Raw genomic sequence first — 21,244 nt, forward strand, 5'->3', positions numbered from 1 at the left:
GGCACCCGGGGATACAGAGGAGCAAATTGAGTTTGGAAATGGCTCCAAAAGTAGCATCAGTGAAGGCAAAAACTAGGCTTGCCTTAAAAAATCCAATGGCGGATAAATCACCAAAGACCAAACGCTAACCACACCACCAACATTATTAAAACCGCATGGAGTAGAAGATACTCGGACAACCGCATGGAGTAGAAGATACTGGGACCAAGACAGGATCAGGAGCCAAAACCCTGTCGGAGAAGAACAAAAAGGAGGAATGGCGACGAGACCGACTGGTCATACGGTAGTGGACCTCCTGAGGGCCAGCGGCACCCCGGAGGCAACGGTGGCAGCTGTGTGTGGAACTAAAGGTACAGCAGGGGCATCTGCTGCATAGAAACAGAGCTCCATCCCAGGAAAATCTACAAAATGAACAGGTATTGGTGGCTGGGGGAGATGGGGGACGGCCAGGACCTAGAGGTAACCCCGCTGAGCTCAAGGATAATTGTATGGAAACAAATACTAGTGCTCAAGTTGCTAATGGGGGACAGTCGATAATGCAGATGCCCCATCCCAGATACTGTTGCAAGTTGAGTTAGAGAAGGGTGAGGGAAGCTAAAGTACTAGAAACCCTGAGAAAGATTTAGAAAAGGAGCTGGACTTTTATTCTGTTTCAGATGGGGGGAGAATGTACAGATGAGGCCACAGTTCGTAGTAACCCAGAAATAAACGATAGCGACTTAGAGCACGACCTCTCAGAGAATGGGAGACTCCGGACCATCCAGAAGAGGAAAAGCAGACGAGAGAGCTTTCGTGGGACTACACCCCCTTGGTACAATTGACCGGTACCCCGGAGCTGGGAGCAAACCGAGGCGATGCTAACATACCAAAACACATCAAAATTAGAGTAGGGTCAGAGGCCAGAGTTTAACGACTAAGCAGGATATACAGCCCCAAACTAACATCAGATAATACAAAAAATATCCTGCAGTCAACAACTAGGAAGACCGAGAATGACCGTGCGGCTACATAGGCTGATCAGCAAAAAATACACAAAATTTGTACGGATTCCCATCACTCACCGGTCCCGGTGATATGCTTCATCACCTGGGTCTCCTTTTGTAGGGTTACTACTCCACCATAGTGATGGAGGAGCCCAAGGATGTTTTACAAAGTATTAATTACTACAGATGTGAGCAAGTTTGATGTAAAGAGTGTATGGGAAGAAGGTGCAGTGCAAAATAATGTGATGTGAATCTAAAATTGAGAGGGGGTGAAGTAATATAGGGGAGGAGTCTGGGAAGAGCAATCTTGGTTTCTACTTTAGTCACATGGGGTTTCCTTCCTTATGAATGAATTGCTGTAGACTTATATTACGCACAGGAGAAAAATTTAACAAGTAAAGGAAAGACAGAAAGATGAGGTGACGGGTGGTACATGGGCACTCGGGTTGGTGCATAGCAATCATCACACACAGACTGATGTCCGAGTCTCTCGGAGGGGAGGGGGGGAAGGTGGGTGGGGATGGAGGGGGGTTGGGGGTAAATATTCAGAAAAATGCACACAGAGAAGAAGCTTAGGCAAAAGTCAGATATATATTGTACAAAAACAACTGACTAAAGTAGTGAATGTAATGGTGAAGAACTGTGAAAGAAGGACCAATATATATGTTAGAATTGGTTGGAGCAGGTAGAATTAAATTCGGATGGGGAGAATAAAAATCTGTTTGATAAACGTGGCAGAAGTGAACTATGTGGCCAAAAGGGGCAAGTTGTGGGAGTTGGTGAAAGTAAATGCATTTGATGTTATCTGTCTGCAAGAGACCCATCTTCCCTGGGGGAAAAGTCATCTATTGAATGTTCAGGGGTATAATTTATTGACAGCCACAACACAAACCTCAAATGTTCGGGGAGTAGCCATTTTGGCTAAAATGTAATTGAGGCCAGTTAAGCGTAAGGCAGCTGATAAGTATGGGAGGTGGGCTATAGCTGAGCTAGGAGTAGGGGTCACCATATGCTCAATATATGGGTCAAACTATGACGACCAGTGTTCCCACGAAGCTGCGCACCTGGGCGCCCGCGCACCACAGTGCCCCCGAGCGCGCACTGCTGTGTGTGTGGCGCTCACTCACATCCCCAGGGAGCATTCGTGCCGCCGCCGCTGCAGTGTGAAAACCGGGCATTTCCAACTTATAGAAGAAGAGGCATTTAGAGTGCTGCTGTGGGACTCATTGTATGCTTTTGTTTAAAGCATTTGTGTTAATTGCAGAGCCTGTCACAAGCTGCAATTAACACCAATGCTTTAAAACAAAAGCATTCAATCTGACCACAGCCACACTCTAGAAAACGAAAGAAATGCGGCACAAAACACAGCGTGTGCTTTTAGAATCACCTAAAAGCACACGCTTTGTTTGCAGACCTACTTCATTTCTTCTCTTATTGCGGGGAGATTGTGTGCCTTTTTGTAAAGTTTTAATGTTAATTGCAGTGCATGAAGGGCGCGACCATTAACATGAAAACAGTGGCAGCTAGTGACATTTGAAACTGTCGGGGAGTAACATTATAGTTGTACAGCACTTCTACTTAGTTTTCGTCACCATGCCTCTATTTTTGTCCCTTTTTTTAGATCTCTACTGACTGCCAATAAACAATGCGGAGTTGTTCAAATATTTCCGTGTTTGTTCACAACATCTGTACAAAACGGCCCCTCCATTATTCAAGAACTACAATCAATCAATGTTTACTTGTTGGGCAGCAAATTCCCGAAACTGAATGCCCCAGCCCTGTGACCAAAAGTCCTATCAACCTTGAATTTTAATAAACTGGCTCATAAGGTAACAAACATCACTATAATGTAAAAAAAAAGTCAAGCTGTGCCTTTGCTACTTTTAAAACAGCTGACGCCATGGCCATGTATATGTTTATTAAAGAAAGTGGCACTGTGCATGAAAAAGTGAGTTCTTGTGAGTGAGATGAGAAGGTGAGTAGAGCAAAGTGTAGTATGGATTACTTGGCTCTGTACAGAAGAAGATTATGCACAACTACTTAGTCTACTGAGGCTTTTGTTGCAGGAGAGCATGTGCAAGAGTAGCAGGCACCCTTGTCTGGAAGCAGGACATCATAGGAAAGATACACAGGTCTTCATGGGCATTTGCTGCTAAGCATTTCACCAGGAATCTGCTTGACAGATGGTATGCTTGAAGATCATTCAGTTCAGAAAAAGAGATGCACTCCTGGTCGTCAGTGTTTCATCCATCTTTTGGTCTGTGTTGTATTTTCGCAGCGTGCGTTCACCTGCTTATGCGCTTTGCCTCGGTGCGCTGTGTAGAAATATCATTTACAAAGTATCTCCTTTTCCGATTCCGTCAGGTTGCACAGCTCGTCTTATTAATTGACTTAATTAATTAGTTTCGTCACTTGTGTTATCAGATCATTTTCAGTTAAAATTGACTTTTTATATTTGTAGATCCCCCCCATAAGAAGGAAAAGTACTTTCCGAAATGCATTGGGCCGTTTTAATAAACACTATGGGATGTCGAACCCACATTGGACTTCTGAGCTTTTGTTCACCGAACTATTGAGTAAAATTAATTGGTAACACAAGTGAAGAAACTAAAATAGTTAAACTAACGAAGAATGAGTAAGCGAAAAGCGGAGAAAATATTAATACAATTGATTCAATTCATAAGACGAGCTGTGCAACCTGACGGAATCGGAAAAGGAGATTCTTTGTAAATGATATGCTTGAAGATCATATCACCAAGGCTATGTGCAGGTAACATGTTGGAAATCGAGTCAAGGTGACAGTAGCATCCTGTCCAACAAAAGATGGTGACAAAGAAGAGCTGGTCATAAGGGCCTGTGTGGAAAGGGCAATTAACGAAAGCCAATGCAGCAGTACATTATAGGGTAGATCAGGACATTACCATGGCCCTGTATGTGAAGAGCAGAGGGCCATGTGCAGGAAGGACAGAGCAATATACAGCAGGTGGCTGTCTACATAAAGTGCAGGTCTCCGCTGCCATGTGCAGAAAGAGAAGGTCGCTAGGGTTCGGTGCAGCTAGAGAGCGTACGCAATAAGAGCAGGGAACCAGAGCCATGTGCAGCAGGAGATTCTGTAGCTTATCACTTGACCAATTCTAATAAGTATGGGATTCACCAGGGCTTGTTGTGCAGCAGGATACCATGTACAAATTGGTATGGTATAATGTGTCAGGATAAGACCCACCGTACCTTTGAGTTGCCCACAATCCAGTCTGGCACAGGTCACTTCATAGTGTAGGACTGGACCTGAAGGCGGCCCCATGCACTGCATGTGCTGCAGGGGGCAAGGTGCATCTCTGCAGTGGACGGTCATGCATAAGAGGATCGGGTCAGTAGCCTGCAGTATGCATTTACAGGAGATCATATGCAGAGAGGTACATATGATTGACTGGACATGAGCAGTACCTGCAGGGAGAGGTGATCACAGGATCACTAACCATAAAGGCATCAGCACTCTGTCAGATTAGGGTATCTGCATGAATCAGTGATCATCAGTACTGATAAACACTGGCAGGAAGAGCTGATTAATGGAGCCCTTGGAAGAAAAGAAAATCTCTTTGTGACTTGGGTGAAAGGCAGAGGTTGGAGGTACAGATGATGATGATGATACTCATCCTTCATTGAGGTGCTGGATGATGGATCTTTGCATGGGAGGAGAGACGGGGCTAGGAGGATGAGGAGAAAGGGTAAAGCACATATTACTCTGGCCTGGGGCACAGAAACACTCAGACACTTGTGTACCTAAGGCTAAAATTCCTAAAGGCATAGTGAGCATTCCCTACAGTTCAATTAGCCTTTTTAGAGGATCACAAAAGCACCGCCCTGGTTAAGGTGCCTGTTTCCAGTAGGATGTTATATTTGTAATGAACCAGTGGGTCCATGTCACACTGGGAGTGTGCCCAGCATCAATGATTATAAACATTCTCATATCCCCTAAACTGTCTCAATGAGATGCCACAGTAAATCTCAGATGTCCCTGAAGCCTGGTGTCAACTTCATCACACAAGCACACACACAGCCCACAGACACAGATAACACATGCACATATAGCCACATGCAAGCACACAGCCACATCCACAAAAGCACACGTATGCAGACATAAAATCACACACAGTCAGGCGTACAAGCACCCAGGCACATATGTGTCACAGATCTGAAAAATTATTAAAAGAACCTCTAGTCTCAGCTATTGACATTGCCTTCCAGGACCTAGCCCTGCAGGGACTCTTGTCGGGTGCATCCATTCATTAAATATCTTTGGGTGTGGAAACTCCACATTGCCGACTTCTGGAAACAGAGTAGCCAATCACACCAGATGATAACTAACTAGAAAGAACCGTGATTCAAGATCACGGCAGAGCTAGGAAAGTTGGTAGAAATTAACATTGAGCCTATTATTACGAACGCAAAAAGGGACTTGGATAGGGTAAATAATTTACATATGTCCATATTAGGTAGAGTAAACTACATAAAAATGAATTTGTTGCCGAAATTTTTGTATCTATTTAGAACTATTCCGTTGTTTTTTAGTATGATTTGGTTCAATAAGGTGGAGAACATGGTAAATCGATTTGTGTGGTCTCAGGGAAAGACAAGAAGAGCCCTGAAATATGTCATTGCCACGGGATAGGGGGGGATGGGCATTACCAGATCTTAAAATGTATTATTGGGCGGCAGCTATGCAACAAATGACCGGTTTGCTAGGAGGAGCTGAGAGGGAAACTGAGTATCCTACAGGGTCGTCAGAGGTGTACGGGATAATTCTCGGTGACGAGACAAACAATGCCCTCCTTAGATATTCGGAGCCAAGTTATTTCAAGCGAACTAGGTTTAAGACACTAGAAGCGGCGGACAAAATATGGAAATCGTTTAAGAAAAGTTTTGGCTTAGGAAGGTTTCATGCATACTCTAGAATAATAGAGGATCCTACGCTGCCACCTGAAATATTCGCCGACACTATATTTAGGGAATGGGCTCGGTCAGGAATTAAAAATATGGGGGATCTAATAGGTGAATCAGGGATAAGGCAATTCACAGAAATCCAGCAGGAATTTGGGGTCAGCAGTAGGTGTTTTCTTAAATATCTACAAATAAGAAGCTTCCTAGGTAATAAACGAGGGGGACCGATGGGCTTTAAAGGAAATTCGATTCTGCAGATGATTGAGGGGGCAGAATCTTGTACAATTAAAAGATTATATGCAGAATTTATAGAGCATCGAGGGGATGACCTGGAGAGATATGAGACTAAATGGAGGGAAGCCCTAGGAGTATCAGAGGGAGTGTTCTTAAAGTCATTAAAGTTAGGAAGAGAAATTCTTTGCTCAGCTGCGTTGCAGGCACAACACTATAAGACTATATACAAATTGTATTATACCCCAGCTAGAATCGCCCAGTGGGGAGGTACACAGGGGATTAGATGCCCAAGGTGCGACAGCACGGAGGCAGATATACTGCAAATGTTTGCGGGGTGCCCAAACCTCTCTCCACTGATAGAAAGTATTGAATCATTCTTTGATAAATCATTGGCATATAAATTGAAGCTGACACCAGAAATAATACTATTAGGAGTAGAAGGGAGTAATCTGCAATATCCAAATGAGGGCTTTATATTTGTGGCTATGGCAGTTCTACGCCTGTGTATAGCAACTACATGGAAAGACAAGACACCACCCCCGTTTCAGCACTGGATGGCTAGGTTACTGTGCATCCATAACCTAGAGAAAGCTATTTACGCCAGAAGGGGGGAAAAAGGGTAGAATACTTGGTCTACAGTTGTGGAAGCCTATCGCAGAGTGGAAAAGTAGAATGGCTAATGTAGGGGGGTGAACAACCAGAGGGGTTAATTTGTACTCATGTTTCCTGTTTTTCGACTTTTTGGCGGCTTTGTCTCTGTCTTCGACGATTTTTCTTGCTCTCGTTTCTTGTTGCCCTCTAGTTTCTTCATTATAGCGCCGTCAAGCTCCTTTCTTTATTAATTTGTGGTCTAATGATCCTATTATATTGAATTACATCTCATGTTGTTTTTTTTTTCTTCTTTTTTTTTTCTTTCTTTCCCATAAATATGTTTTCCTACAAGATGTATAAGTATATCTATTGTTAAAGGATATTGTCTGGTGCGGGGGGGGGGGGGGGTTAAAATGTGCTGTAAAAATATTTAAAATAAAAGAAAGAACCGTGATGCACCATTAACCATGGTAAAGCACTGTGGCTCACCACGGTGTACAACAACCTCTCATTGCAGTTCACTATTACGCTGCTGTGTACAACAATTCACAGTGCACTACAATCTTCCCCTAATTTTTTTTTTATCTTTCAGGCTAACCATGGCAGTCCAATACAACATGCAAACTGTTTTTGACAGTCCACAGCATTCAAACCTAAAATATACACAATCCAAAATAAAGTGTTTTGAAGTAAATAAGCGATTATTGCTTTAAACCAGATCATACAAACAATGTCTGAAAATATGGATTATAAGCTAGTTTTTAAAAACGCCTCCTTCCTCTGCTGCCACTCGGACGACGATCAAGTCCCAGGATCAAGTGACAAGACCAATACTGTGCCTCCGGTTCACGAAAGTACACATGTTCAGAGGGCACGGCAAGGGCTGAGAAGTTGACTGTTTTGTCAACCATCTCTGTCAAGGTTGATGCAGGGTCTTAGGAGGGAATGGGACCACCAGGCTGTAAAACTATAACATCCTGCGCAAGAGGCTCGGGGTAGTGTGACTTCTCTGCTGGGAGGTGCAGGAAGGAAAAACAAAGCTACCACCCGGTGTGTTCAATGTTCAAACGTGTGTGCTTCTGGTCACCAAAAGGATGGTGTAATTGTAGGAAAACAGCAGGCATGACCTGTTCCACGGATCACCCACGTGATGGCTGGTACCCCCAGAGTAGACTCACAGGAAGGCTGATTGGGCCACGGCTAATTGATTGGTTAGATTCTGGCCTGCTCGCTCAGTGCTGTTCATGAATATTCTATCTGACGCATAGCATTTTAAATTTGAAGGCGCATTTGCATGCTCATATATGTTAGACAATTTTATCGTGCTGGTGCTGCTTCATTGGCCGTGTGCCTCAATTGCGGTATTGTCAGAGGGGCGCTAGAATACAAAACTAATGCATTTTAATTAGGTGATGCGGACACTAGCATTAAAATGCGTTATTCGAAAGCCCTACCCTAACCCAGCCCTGAAACTGCAAAAAGTAAAATTATAATTACAACTTTATTATAATTTTATTTTTTCCTGCTCAAAGAGAGCATTTGTTAAAGTTTTCGATGTTAATCGCAGCGCCCATCATGAGCTGAAATTAACATAAACTTGAATAAATGCACACCGTTACCCCGCAGCCCAGCTCTATTAAGAAAAGAAAATGCAGCAACATAGCTGCCAAGGTTTCAAATTGCTATTTGGGACGGTTTCAAACCTGCCTTAACACCGTTCACGTGGATCTGCATGTGAGCAAATGCACCGTCTTTTCACTTTTTTAAGCAAAAGTTTGGAGTTCTGCACCCACCCGCGAGGTCTGGTTATTGGCGCACATAGCCTTGGTTGCAGCGCACATAGACCTTACACTGCCGCACACCGAGGAAAATAATTAGAGGGAACATTGATGACGACTCTCAAATTTTCAAAAATCTTGAGGTAGAACTTGCAACATGGCCTACACCCATTGTTTATGTGGTGACCTGAACATTGCTCTGGATCCCTTACCCGGCGTCAATAAGCAGGGGAGCTATCAAGGGAGAAAACTAAAGGTCTATAGAGCACTTACATCACTGATGAGGAGCCACGGGTTAGTGGATATGTGGCAGGCAAAAAATACATCTCAGGGTCTGGGCAGTACATTCTATTTGTTTCCCCATAAGAAATATGTGAGGATAGATTATATTTTTTGTACACTAGGACTTGTTAAGAAGGCTGATATAACAATTCTACCCAAGAACATATCATACCACAATCCACTAGTCTTGGGGGGTGGAAGTAACAGTTGGAAGTCAGCAGAGGGGACAGTGGAAGTTTGACTAACAGTTACTTGTCAATAAGGATTATATCGAGTATATAAGAAAATGGGTAGTTGACTACTTTGATATTAATAGATATAGCGCCTCAAGAACAATAGTCTGGGACGCATTTAAGGCTGGCGTTAGGGGAGAAACTATTGCTTATGTGGCCAGAAAGTGAGCAATGTGCAGGGAGAAAAATAAGGAGTTAATGAGAAGGCTGAAAGTAGCAGAAGACGAGCATGTACCTACAATAGGGCAGGGAGAGGCAGCAATGCAGGAGCAGCAGCAGATTTTGGTCCTCAAAGCAGAGATTAATGGGTGGCTTGCAGAAAGAGCAGCAGAGGAATTTCAGTCTCATCGTAATAGTCTATACGAGAGTGGAGAGTCAGTGGGAAGGATGTTAGCTCTCCGCACAAGACAAAAGCAAGTACGGAATCATATTGCAACAATTAAAGTGGGTGGTGTAGAATATACCGATTTAGCCGACATAGTCAAAACCTTTCAAGAGTACTAGCAACTATTATATGCCGAAGAGGGCGGGAGAGGCAATATAACGTTAGAGGACATCAGACCGGTGATATCAAAAGAGGAATTGAGGGAGGTATTAAGCAAAGATCGTAAAAATGAACTGGAAGCAGAGATCTCACAAGGGGAGATCGATAATTCATTACAGAGTCTCGCTGCTGGTAAAGCTACAGGCCCCAACCAAATACTTCTTGAACTGTATAAAGCACTGGGCAACATAATACCTCTTCTTTTGGGTTTGTTTAAGGGGATCCAGTACAATAGAAATATCCCAGAATCATGGCGAGAGACTAGAATTGTTATCTTCCAGAAGAAGGGGAAACCCCCAGAGAACCCAGGGTCATATAGACCGATCTCCCTAATTAATTCAGATATTAAAATATATTCCAAAATTTTTGCAACTAGGCAAGGAGGGGTCATTGGTCATCTGGTCTCCCCATGGCAACATGGGTTTATACCAGGAAGGCAAACAACTGACCATGTTCAGAGAACAATCTCCCTGTTTGATATCATGTCAGTTACGGGGGATCAGATGGCCATAATCCTCCTAGACGCCGAAAAGGCATTCGACCATGTTACATGGGCATTTCTGTGGGGGATCTTGGAGCTAAAGGGATTTGGCCAGGGATTTATAAGATCAATCAGAGCCATGTATAGTGGTCCAAAAGCCCGGATTCAGGTAATGGGTAGAGAGTCAGGGGAGGTGTTGATAGGCAGGGGAACCCGGCAGGGATGCCCCTGCTCACCCATTTTATTTGCTTTATATATCAATCCTCTCCTGGAAAAACTGCTTTGAACAGACACAATTAAACCAGTTTTTACTAGGGGATATCAAACAAAAGTATTAGCCTGTGCAGATGTGGCAATTACAACTACTGACCCTGGGGAAGCAATCAAAGAAATTACACAGATAACAGGGATGTTCGGTAAGATATCAGGATATAGCTTGAACGAGGAAAAAACTATTGTAGTCTGCATGCAGAATCTGGATTATGAGGACAAGAAGCGAGCGGACTCTGCAGTCTATCTAGGGGTCCACTAATCAAAACTGTAGCTCTGGGGTTGAAAAGGATTGACGGCCTCCACTTGTCAATTATAGGGAGAGGAAATTTCTTGAAAATTAATATTTTACCTAAATCTTTATATCTGTTTAGGTCCATTCCAGTATCAATTGATGATAGTATGCTTAAACACGTAAACTCTATGTTCTCGAACTTCATCTGGCAGTATGGCAAGATAAGGAGGTCTTTGAAATTAATGGCATTGACGCAAGGGTGAGGTGGGTTGGCAATCCCAAATATTGCATTATATTACTGGGCAGCCTTCTTACATCAAATATCTTTCTTATTGAAAATGGGTGAAATGAATTGCCTGAATACCAGGGAAAGAATCCCTACAATATTCGAATTAGCAGTAGGAAAAGTTGCAGTAGGATTGCTTTTAAAACCAGTTGAGCATGGCTATTACAATAAAGTGAGGTTTAAGATTATTAGGAGTGCAGGGCGTATAATGGAAACAAATATCCAAATTTATGGGAATTCCTCGTGTGACACAGTATACACCCCTCTGGTATGGCTCAATTTTTTCAAAAGCAACCTCTGACTTTGTGGGGCAGGAGTGGGAGGCTAAGGCTAAGGGTATAACCAACATCGGAGAGTTTTTTAGGGGAAATCAACAGCCGCAATTTCTGGATTTACAACAGAGGTATGGGATACAGCCTAATCAGTTTTTGAAATTTTTACAGAGTAAGAGCATACTAATGGCATATAGGCCTAGGGTAATGATAGAGAAGATTCTTTTGATGGAGATAATTAGAAACAAGACATGTAGAATAGGAGTGGTATATAAGCTATTGTTGGCAATGATACCAGATGATTTGGAGAAAATCGAGACATCCTGGGCAGCAAAACTGGGTAATCCAGATTTAGACATTTATAGAACCCTGGAGCTGTCTGCAGAAACTTTCTTAGCCTCTAACTTAAAGGCACAGCTATATAAGACCGTATTTAATCTGCATTTTACACCGGCAAAGCTCTTTGCATGGAGAAAGAGGGAGGACGATCATTGTCCTAGATGGGGGGCGGGGGGAAGGATCAGCCACATTAAAACATATGTTCTTTGATTGCGATCAATTAATCTCTCTAAAATCTGGGATTCTGGGTTTTTGGAGAACCATGTTTGGTAGGGGCTTTGATCTTACGCCCACACTGGTAATCTTGGGACATGACGGCTCACTCAGCTGTAATAAGGAACAAGAACACTGTTGGTTTATAGGCATAGCAATATTCCGTATAATGTTGGCAGCACGATGGAAGGATAAGGAACCACCCACATTTCAGATTTGGCTAGCGCGGCTGCTAGGAGTCTGGAAGCAGGAGGCAGCTCTATATGCATGCAGAGGGAGAAACATTAGAAAGCGGGGGCAAAAATCTGGGCCTGCATTGCAAGTTGGAGTGGGGATGTTGTGGGGTGGGGATAGAAATAGAAATAGGCTTATTGTATGTAACAGGAGGTTAGATGTTTATTATAGGCCACTCATCCAATATATGGAATGAAATAGCCACTATTGGTGATTATCTTGTTTCTTTTTCTTACTTTGTCATGAAGTTATGCAATGTATTACTATTTTGTAGAATTCAGGATCTATTGTTTTGAATATAGGTGCTAATTTGTGTTTCTGTGCCGTGAAGATGTCTTCTCAGGTGTGAATAAAAATAAAATGAATGAAACAAGCTCATGAAACCACGGATCAAGTGAAAGAGTTAAAAACAATTTTTTTTTAAGGTTTAAGAAAGCAAATTAAATTACTGTGAGGATTAAGGAAACTAAACCCGAAAGCCTTCTCATGAAAATAAAAATGTGCGTTTAAAGAAACAAATGTGTCACCCGCCTTACAGATCTAAACATAAACAATTCCAAATATTTTAGAAATATTTAGCAGATCAATTTGCTGTTGTATTTTTCAATAGACAAACATAATGTAACGCTTGTGGATGCCTGACGCTTGTGGATACCTGACGCTTGTGGATGCCTGACGCGAGTTGGAGGGAACGGGCCAAGCGCGCGCTCATGGATAATGTAGTACCGAACTGGAGACTTAAAAGGCACCAACAAAAAACAAGTCAAACATCATCCATTACTCTGTTAAATACCAACCCTAAACACTCCAAATAAAAAAATTAACCATGTGTACAGTATCCATCCACCAACTTTAGTGTCTTCCAGAGCTCATATTAACCGTTTTAGGTGTACTCTTTTTTTCCTCTCCCCATAAGGATGAAAGACAGAGTTGGCCCTGTAACGGTTTGAAACATCATTGGGAGAAGTGCCCTGTGTTTACGACTGATGTTGACTCAGTGAGTCTACATCAGAGAGATGTGTCCAAATGCAGGTCCGCGCTAGCTGTGGGTGGCCCAAGAAGTACAAAATACATCTGCAATAGGGAAAATAAACCTTTTAGCACAAACTTTGTAGTTGTTAGTATGTGTCCCTACAAGGGGGGAGGGATGGCGGGCACAGATATTTTAAGGAAGAGGCAAAATAATAACCTAATGAGTGTGGAAGGCTGCTGGCTGACAAAGCCACGTTATGGCAAAAACAATACTTCTTTTGGCTGTGGAAGACTGCTGGGAAAGTTGCTGGCTTATAGACGATTGTGCATGGCTTCCGCAGTAGACGGCTGCTAAACTTCCTCTCCCCCTCCCTGAATATAATGAACTGCTGCTCTAATTGAATTGGCTGGGATGGGAGGAGAAAACTTCGAAATAGTAGTCCTAGTGTGAATGGGGCTGAATCAGTAAAAAAGAAAGCAATACTTATCAATTGAAATATACACCGGCATCGCAAACTAATACACACGCATCACCCGAAAAAGTAATTTTGATGTGGGTAAAGGTATATATTTTCAAGAAATTAGCATTAACGGCACCTAAGCACTTCCGTGAAACAAGCACTGGCGTTGCCAATAGGTTTCGCATTTAGAAAGTTGGAGCTATTGGTTTTGTAAATGACATTTTATATTTATATATCGTTATTGGCATTGTCAATAACAATATATAAATATAAAATGTCATTTACAAAACCAATAGCTCCAACTTTCCAAATGCGAAACCTATTGGCAACGCCAGTGCTTGTGTTTGATATACGAGTCATAGGTTCCAATCGCTCAGCGACAGATCAGTGTGTAAATGTACTTACTGCAGATATCTTTGGGTAACCCGTTTATCACAAGTTCAAAATGTAATAATCTTGTATCAATTGTGCAACATTCTGTGGCTGGTAATTAAATAGGCAAGCCTTCGATACCTTGCACAAGTTTTAATGGCAATAGTGTATTATTTAACAAACACATACAAATATGTTTAACTGTCAGTGAAGCGTATAGTCGGACTGCATACTTTATATGAAGTTACCGTAGGTGAGAGTCCGACAAAGTTACAGGGCATCTTGATATAAGTGACCTTGGCCCCCGGACTCATCCCCCCATTAAATGCCACCAGTTTCCGGCCACAATAAATCATTAATAAGTCACGCACAAGTATCGTCTCGCAGTGAATACAACTAAAAGTAAGGCCAACATAAATCAAGCAGGTTACTGCCGGGTTGGAGGTGTGTTGCCGAGAAAGTGAGATTGTGAGGCAAATAGCAGCATAAGAGAAACACTGGCGCGTGGGAGGAGCGAGGTGAGAGTCATGAGCAAGAGACAACTCGGTGTTTATGAAAAAAAGGGAAAGGCAGGGAATTCTGGGGGGTGAGACAGAAGCAGGAGAGGCAGTGGGAGATTTTATTTATTTATGCATTTTTATATAGCGCGGACTTTACCCGAGGGTGTCAGAGCGCTTCACAAAAGGAACAGAAATGAAACCTAATGAGAAACATTACAAAAGAACAGATTACAAAAGCATACGTTACGTTACATAAGGTAATAGTGACATTTGTGAGCAAACAAAATACATGAGGTAGTAAAAATTGTGAGCAACCAAAAATACATGAGGTAGTAGAGGTAATAGTGAGACAGCGGGAGAAAGGAGGAAGAGACAGCGGGAGCGAGGAGGAAGAGACAGCGGGAGAGAGGAGGAAGAGACGGCGGGAGAATAAATCTGCATACTGCCTGCTTGTAATTTACTGGCTGCCCAGCTGCGGGTGAGAGAGCACTGCGTTTCGTAGTCTGCTTTCCATGTGAGAATGGAATGACGGAGCCCAGCTGCGGGTGAGAGAGCACTGCATTTCGTAGTCTGCTTTCCATGTGAGAATGGAACGACGGAACAATAAATCATTAATAAGTCACGCACAAGTATCGTCTCGCAGTGAATAAAACTAAAAGTAAGGCCAACATAAATCAAGCAGGTTACTGCCGGGTTGGAGGTGCGTTGCCGAGAAAGTGAGATTGTGAGGCAAATAGCAGCGTAAGAGAAACACTGGCGCGTGGGAGGAGCGAGGTGAGAGTCATGAGCAAGAGACAACTCGGTGTTTATAAAAAAAAAGGGAAAGGCAGGGAATTCTGGGGGGTGAGACAGAAGCAGGAGAGGCAGTGGGAGATTTTATTTATTTATTTATGCATTTTTATATAGCGCGGACTTTACCCGAGGGTGTCAGAGCGCTTCACAAAAGGAACAGAAATGAAACCTAATGAGAAACATTACAAAAGAACAGATTACAAAAGCATACGTTACGTTACATAAGGTAATAGTGACATTTGTGAGCAAACAAAATACATGAGGTAGTAAAAATTGTGAGCAACCAAAAATACATGAGGTAGTAGAGGTAATAGTGAGACAGCGGGAGAAAGGAGGAAGAGACAGCGGGAGCGAGGAGGAAGAGACAGCGGGAGAGAGGAGGAAGAGACGGCGGGAGAATAAATCTGCATACTGCCTGCTTGTAATTTACTGGCTGCCCAGCTGCGGGTGAGAGAGCACTGCGTTTCGTAGTTTGCTTTCCATGTGAGAATGGAATGACGGAGCCCAGCTGCGGGTGAGAGAGCACTGCGTTTCGTAGTCTGCTTTCCATGTGAGAATGGAACGACGGAAAAATAAATCATTAATAAGTCACGCACAAGTATCGTCTCGCAGTGAATAAAACTAAAAGTAAGGCCAACATAAATCAAGCAGGTTACTGCCGGGTTGGAGGTGCGTTGCCGAGAAAGTGAGATTGTGAGGCAAATAGCAGCGTAAGAGAAACACTGGCGCGTGGGAGGAGCGAGGTGAGTCATGAGCAAGAGACAACTCGGTGTTTATGAAAAATAAGAAACGCAGGGAATTCTGGGGGGTGAGACAGAAGCAGGAGAGGCAGTGGGAGATAGGAGGAAGAGACAGCGGGAGAAAGGAGGAAGAGACAGCGGAAGAGAGGAGGAAGAGACGGCGGGAGAATAAATCTGCATACTGCCTGCTTGTAATTTACTGGCTGCCCAGCTGCGGGTGAGAGAGCACTGCGTTTCATAGTCTGCTTTCCATGTGAGAATGGAACGACGGAGAAGTAATGGACTGTTCTAATTAGGGCCTCGCAATGCTGGCAAATGGCCGGAGGGAAGCCGGATGGGGGCAGGAGAGCCTGGTGGGGGGGGTGGGAATGCGAGGGAGGAGAAGTGTGGCAGGCGGGTTAGGGAGATGCGTGGAGGGAAGCCGGATGGGGGCGGGAGAATCTAGTGGGGGGGCGGGAATGTGAGCGGAGGAGAAGTGTTTTAGGCGGATTAGGGAGATGCGCGTGTGTGTGTGGTCACGTGACCCGCTTTTGTGGCCACGTGACCTCACATGCACTGTGAAGAAACTGCAGTGGTTTCACTAGTCGATCGAGCCCTTGAATTTTCGCCTATTACATTCGCAAGCGAATGATAATAGGCGAAACCTAAAAAGTTAATTGCTGTTGTGGCTTGATAAAACAGATGGGTAAGAAACACTACTAGGGCCTAATGTGGCAGGCACTGACGTGACAGTCGTGGATTCTGCGCTGGATGTAGGGAGAGAGAGGGACAGAGGAGGAAAGGTGGGAGGGAAAACAGCCTGGGGGAAGCTGGCTGGGGAGGGGGAAGAGAAATCCGAGTGAGGCTGTGGAACGGATGGCTGGGCAAAAATGCGAGTGAAGTGTGAAGCAGTGGGCGTGGAGGCAGGGGGATAGAAGCGCGTTCACGAGCACGTGCACTTCTACAAATCCGGATCGTAAAAAGTCAGCTTTGTGGTTTGGCTGCAAAAGGTCTCTCTACGAGACCTAAAAACGAAATACGCAGGTTTCCCTATAAGGACATGTAAAACACAACAGTACATGTACTACCTTTAACAGACACTGCACCCTGCACATGGGAGTACATTGGGCCTACCTTAGGGTGACTTACAGGTAAGAAAAGAGAAGGTTGTGGCCTGGCAAGTGGGTGCACTTGCCAGGTCGACATGGTAGTTTAAAAACTGTGTGCACAGGCACTGCAGTGGCAGGTTTGAGACACATTTGAAAGGCTACTGGTGTGGGTGGCACAATCGATGCTGAAGATCCAATAGTAGCATTTGATTTACAGGCCCTGTGCACACACAGTGCTCTTTATTAGGGACTTACCAGTATATCAAATATGCCAATCCTAGAAAACCAATCAGAATTCCAATTTACATAGGGAGCACTTGCACTTTGGCACTAATCAGCAGTGGCAAAGTACCCAGAGTACCTAAACCAGCAAAACCAAAATCCAGACACAGGCAAAAATACAGATGTAGTGGCAAAAAGTTAGGGGAAACCACACCAAGGATACCAGGTCTAACACGTGCCCCATCCAGCTGAAAAGTGGTGAGAACTACCCACCCTCCTGGGAGCTCTCATCACTAAGGCGGAAGAATCTGGACAAACCATCAGCATTGGCGTGTTCTGTACCAGGGCGATGTTCCACCATAAAGTCCATCCCCTGTAGGGAAATGGACCACCAACAATTTTGGGCTCTCACTCCCCATTTGCATCAACCATCTGAAGTCAATGGTCTATCTGAACCCGGAAATGAGTCCCAAACAAGTAGGGTCTTGGCTTTTTAAGAGTCGAGACTACAGCAAAAGCTTCACTCAATTGAACTCCACCTCTGTTCCCTGGGAAGTAACCTCCTGCTAATAAAGTCTACGGGTTGGTCCAGGCCCTCATTGTTCAGTTGTGAGAGTACCGCTCTCACACCATGCTCTGAAGCATCTGTCTGCACAACAAATTCTTGAAGTTAGGTGCCTTTAACACGGGCACCGTGCACATGACCGATTTCAGGGCATCAAAAGTGTTCTGACTAGCATCAGCCCAGATCACTTTCCTTGGCTGCTTCGTGGAAGTCCGTTCAGTCAAGGGGGCAACAATGGTGCTATATACCTTGCCAAACCTCCTGTAATAGCCGGTGCCGGTGTAATTGACATTTAATGTACCAAGTGGAGCATGACATGTTCATAATTGATTTATTGGATTCATTGCCTTCTTTGTCTGTGTTTGACTGTAATTACATAATACATTAAGGCTGTTTGGCCGTGTTTTATGTCACTGTCCGCAACCCTCACATCCCATCACGTTACCACCTCCCTCCCCCCCCCCCCCCCCCCCCCCCCCCCGGGGCACTTGTAAATATTTTGTATAAATGCAATTCTATGCTAATTAAGATATACCTACATTGTGATTAAATAACAATGTATGTGAATTAATTGTTGTTTTTTAACAATTTGCATACATATTGTGTTTTCGTCTGCTGGGACCCCCTCTTCTCAGTACTTTAGCTGCCCAGGTCCCAGTGACTTATAGTGGGTGAACCCTTTTTCTATATACCCCGCGTTTGTGTACTTGTTCCACTTTGGTACCGATAAAGCCTGACTTCTATGGTAACGCTGTCAGCCTGGGGTGGTTCGTTTATCTAGTTCCGGGGCCTGGTGCCCCCTCCACAGCCCAGTGGGCCTGGTCTCCCCAGTTCCTTTCAGTTTCGGGCTGAGTGTGCCGGGAACACCCTGTGCATATAAGAGATCGCACGGGGGGAGGGGCTTCATTGCCAGCTCAGCTGCATGCCCGCCTCCGAGCCAGTGAACCTGAGCTGAAGAGCCGACTACTGCCAGTAAGTGTTGTTTGGGTGAAACAGTGGGCGCTTGGGGGCGGATGTTCTGTGATTTATTTGTAAGAATGGTAAGAGGGGACTTTCTCCCCAGCCGTGAACGCGGAGAACCGCCAAGAGGGGAAGGAATCCTTCTGCAGCAGCTGTAGTCGACTTTCTGCAGTTTATATAGCGCGGAGTGAGCCCTAGAGCCTTGGAGCGCTTTACACGAGAGCCTCCCTATGTGTCACATCTCATGTTAGGAGGCTCGGGGATTCGCTCAGGATCACAGGGCGTTGGACCGATGCCGGGATTCGATGCTCCCTCTCAAGGTTGAAGCTCTGGGTGATAAACCACATCCCCGCCCCCCTCTGCCCTTAGCTGCCGGAAGGGGACAGGTCATCTCGGGGGTGTTCACCATCCAGCGGTACCAGGCAACTCCAACCGGAGCCTGGAGGGCTTTAAACACTGATGGAGTCGAGGAAGGCGGAGGTGGGACGCAGCGGGGCGGGGGCGGCCGGAGGGAGCCCACTCATGCGGGCAGGAATATAACACGGATTTTAGGTGGCCGGTCGGATGGGGTGAGGGTAGCTCATAGAAGGAGCCCTGAGTGACATCGGTAGCTCGTGTGTGTGTGTGTGTGTGTGTGTGTGTGTACAGGGGCGCCCTCAGCTCTGTGCTCGATGGGGAGGGGAGTTTAACCTCTTCAGCGCGACCGCGTTTCCCCCTCCGGTGCTGGGCGGTAATAGAAACGGGCGTGGTCATGACGGAACCGTTCCGTCATGAGCATGGAAGGGGTTAACACTTTGCATAAAGGGGGCGGAGCCACAATCACAGGCCAAGCCAAACTAATTGGTGGGCGCCCCGTTACTGTTCGCATACAGTAAGCAACATCAACTATATTTTTTAGACCAGTTAAGATTTGTCTCAAAATAAAAAAATCCAAACTTTTACAACAGAGTTTAAGATTGTTGCTCAAGATTTTCTCACAGATTAAATTACAGGTTTTACAAATGTTGCATTCTAAGGTACGTTCAGCCTGTTGACGATCGTGCAGGAAGGAATAAGCAATGCGTCACGGGGCGAGGAGGGGCTGGTGACTCTCACGCCGTGGGGGTATCCCTTTACCTGCACCCTGGAGCGCCTGACATCATGTCGCAGGTGAGGCTAGGGTTCTGGCGCTGGCCCCGCCCACCCTCTGGAACGGCCGCTCCCGCCCCCTCCCTCCCTGGCGGCTCAGGCTGAGTGAGGGTGGCTCCATTGTACTCCCGTGTGGGATCTTCGAAGATCCCCCGTATCGCTGCCGTGGAAGCCGGAGTTTAGAGACCGGAGAGGCCGCTCATCCCTGAGCTGTGAGATTGCTGCTATGGCCGGGCTGCCCGCTCTGTTCCTGCTGCTGGTGAGTGTTTATGCCACCGGCTACCTCAATTCCGGTCTCTTCGCTGGTTAGAGTTTGGTGTCTTGTTTCCAGGGAGGAGTTTTCCGGTGTGGAGAAAAAAAATGTTTCCCCACGATTCTACTTTTGGGGACTCTTGCTGAGTCTGCAGAGTTTGTACGACCCTCACTCGTTTTCAAAGCTAACGCACCCACGTGTACATACCTTGTTTTAACATCATTTTAACAATTCCCTCCACCGTGGAATGTTTTTGTTTCATCCTGCTAATTTAGAGTTGTTTGGTAGCACGTTTGTAATTGTTCAACATAAATCCGCAGGGGCGATCTTTGAACTGAAAAGGCTGTTCAAGAGCAATTTTTGGTTTGTAGATCGTAGACCTATTGAGACATGTTTGTTACTAAATTGTTACTTTGATCTTTACAGTTATGTTAAAAAGTAATTGCACTTCCTGTTTGTTTATGGTGTAAACACAGTAATTAAAGTTTATATTAATGTATTTCAACTGTTCTCTTCAGAACTGTGTTGCTTCAGGCTAGTGGGTGTGAGGACTTGACCAGTTTTTCTGGAGGCCAGTCACACCTTTTTAACTGACAGTCAGTCACTCTTTCAATTGGTGATGGTTTGCAGAATTCCTCCTCTTCGGTTATGGCGCAGACTGGAAAAGAAAATCACTTTATTGAAACGGAAAGCTGTTTCTGTTGCGGCGGTAGGGAGGGCTATTTATTTGTGAGGTGTGGCCCAAGGGACAGTGGTGCTGATTTTGGAACAAGAGAACTAGGTTCGAGCCCCGACGTCTCCTAAACATCTTGTGATTGTAGGCAAATCGCTTAACCTACCTTGCCCAAAATAATTCGACCACGTATCATGTGTAATTGGGTGGCTATGTAAAGCGCTATAAGTTCTTTGTGCCAAGATCGCACTGTATGAAACTGAAAATAACTCTTAGCATTACTGCTTCTAACTCAGTGCATTATTTTAATCGCCCTTTACTTTCCAATTGGTAAGAATAGTTAGTCACGCAGAAATCGGGTGCAATCTTGACAGCAGCAGCTCATATTAATATTGTATATTTACAGCATAGATTGCAGCAGGACAAGCTGGCCTCGTGTGCAGCTCCAGTACAGTCCTGACAGCAGCAATGCATGTTACAGTCATATCCAGGACAGACACAGTATAGACCGGGGCAGAAATACAGTGTAGCAGCAATACACACTTGAATCACAGACCGAACAGGCAGCAGTAGTATTCCCTTAATTACAGCCACCTAACAAGTGC

General features: G+C 44.7%; 1 long non-coding RNA gene across 2 annotated transcripts in view; it reads left to right on the forward strand.

Moving 5' to 3' along the window:
* Nucleotides 1-21,244, forward strand: part of LOC144784631 (uncharacterized) — a 36,162-nt gene that overhangs the window by 6,253 nt on the left and 8,665 nt on the right. The window contains exons 2-3 of one of the 2 annotated variants that reach the window (XR_013601689.1): nucleotides 2,605-2,812; nucleotides 7,339-7,419. This is a non-coding gene — a long non-coding RNA (uncharacterized LOC144784631). Of the gene's footprint in view, nucleotides 1-2,604; nucleotides 2,813-7,338; nucleotides 7,420-21,244 lie in introns of those variants that run through there. The other variant, XR_013601688.1, reaches the window with a different exon arrangement.

The sequence above is a fragment of the Lissotriton helveticus genome, chromosome 10 (genome assembly GCF_964261635.1).
Source record: "Lissotriton helveticus chromosome 10, aLisHel1.1, whole genome shotgun sequence".
In the NCBI taxonomy this organism is placed as follows: Eukaryota; Metazoa; Chordata; class Amphibia; order Caudata; family Salamandridae; genus Lissotriton; species Lissotriton helveticus.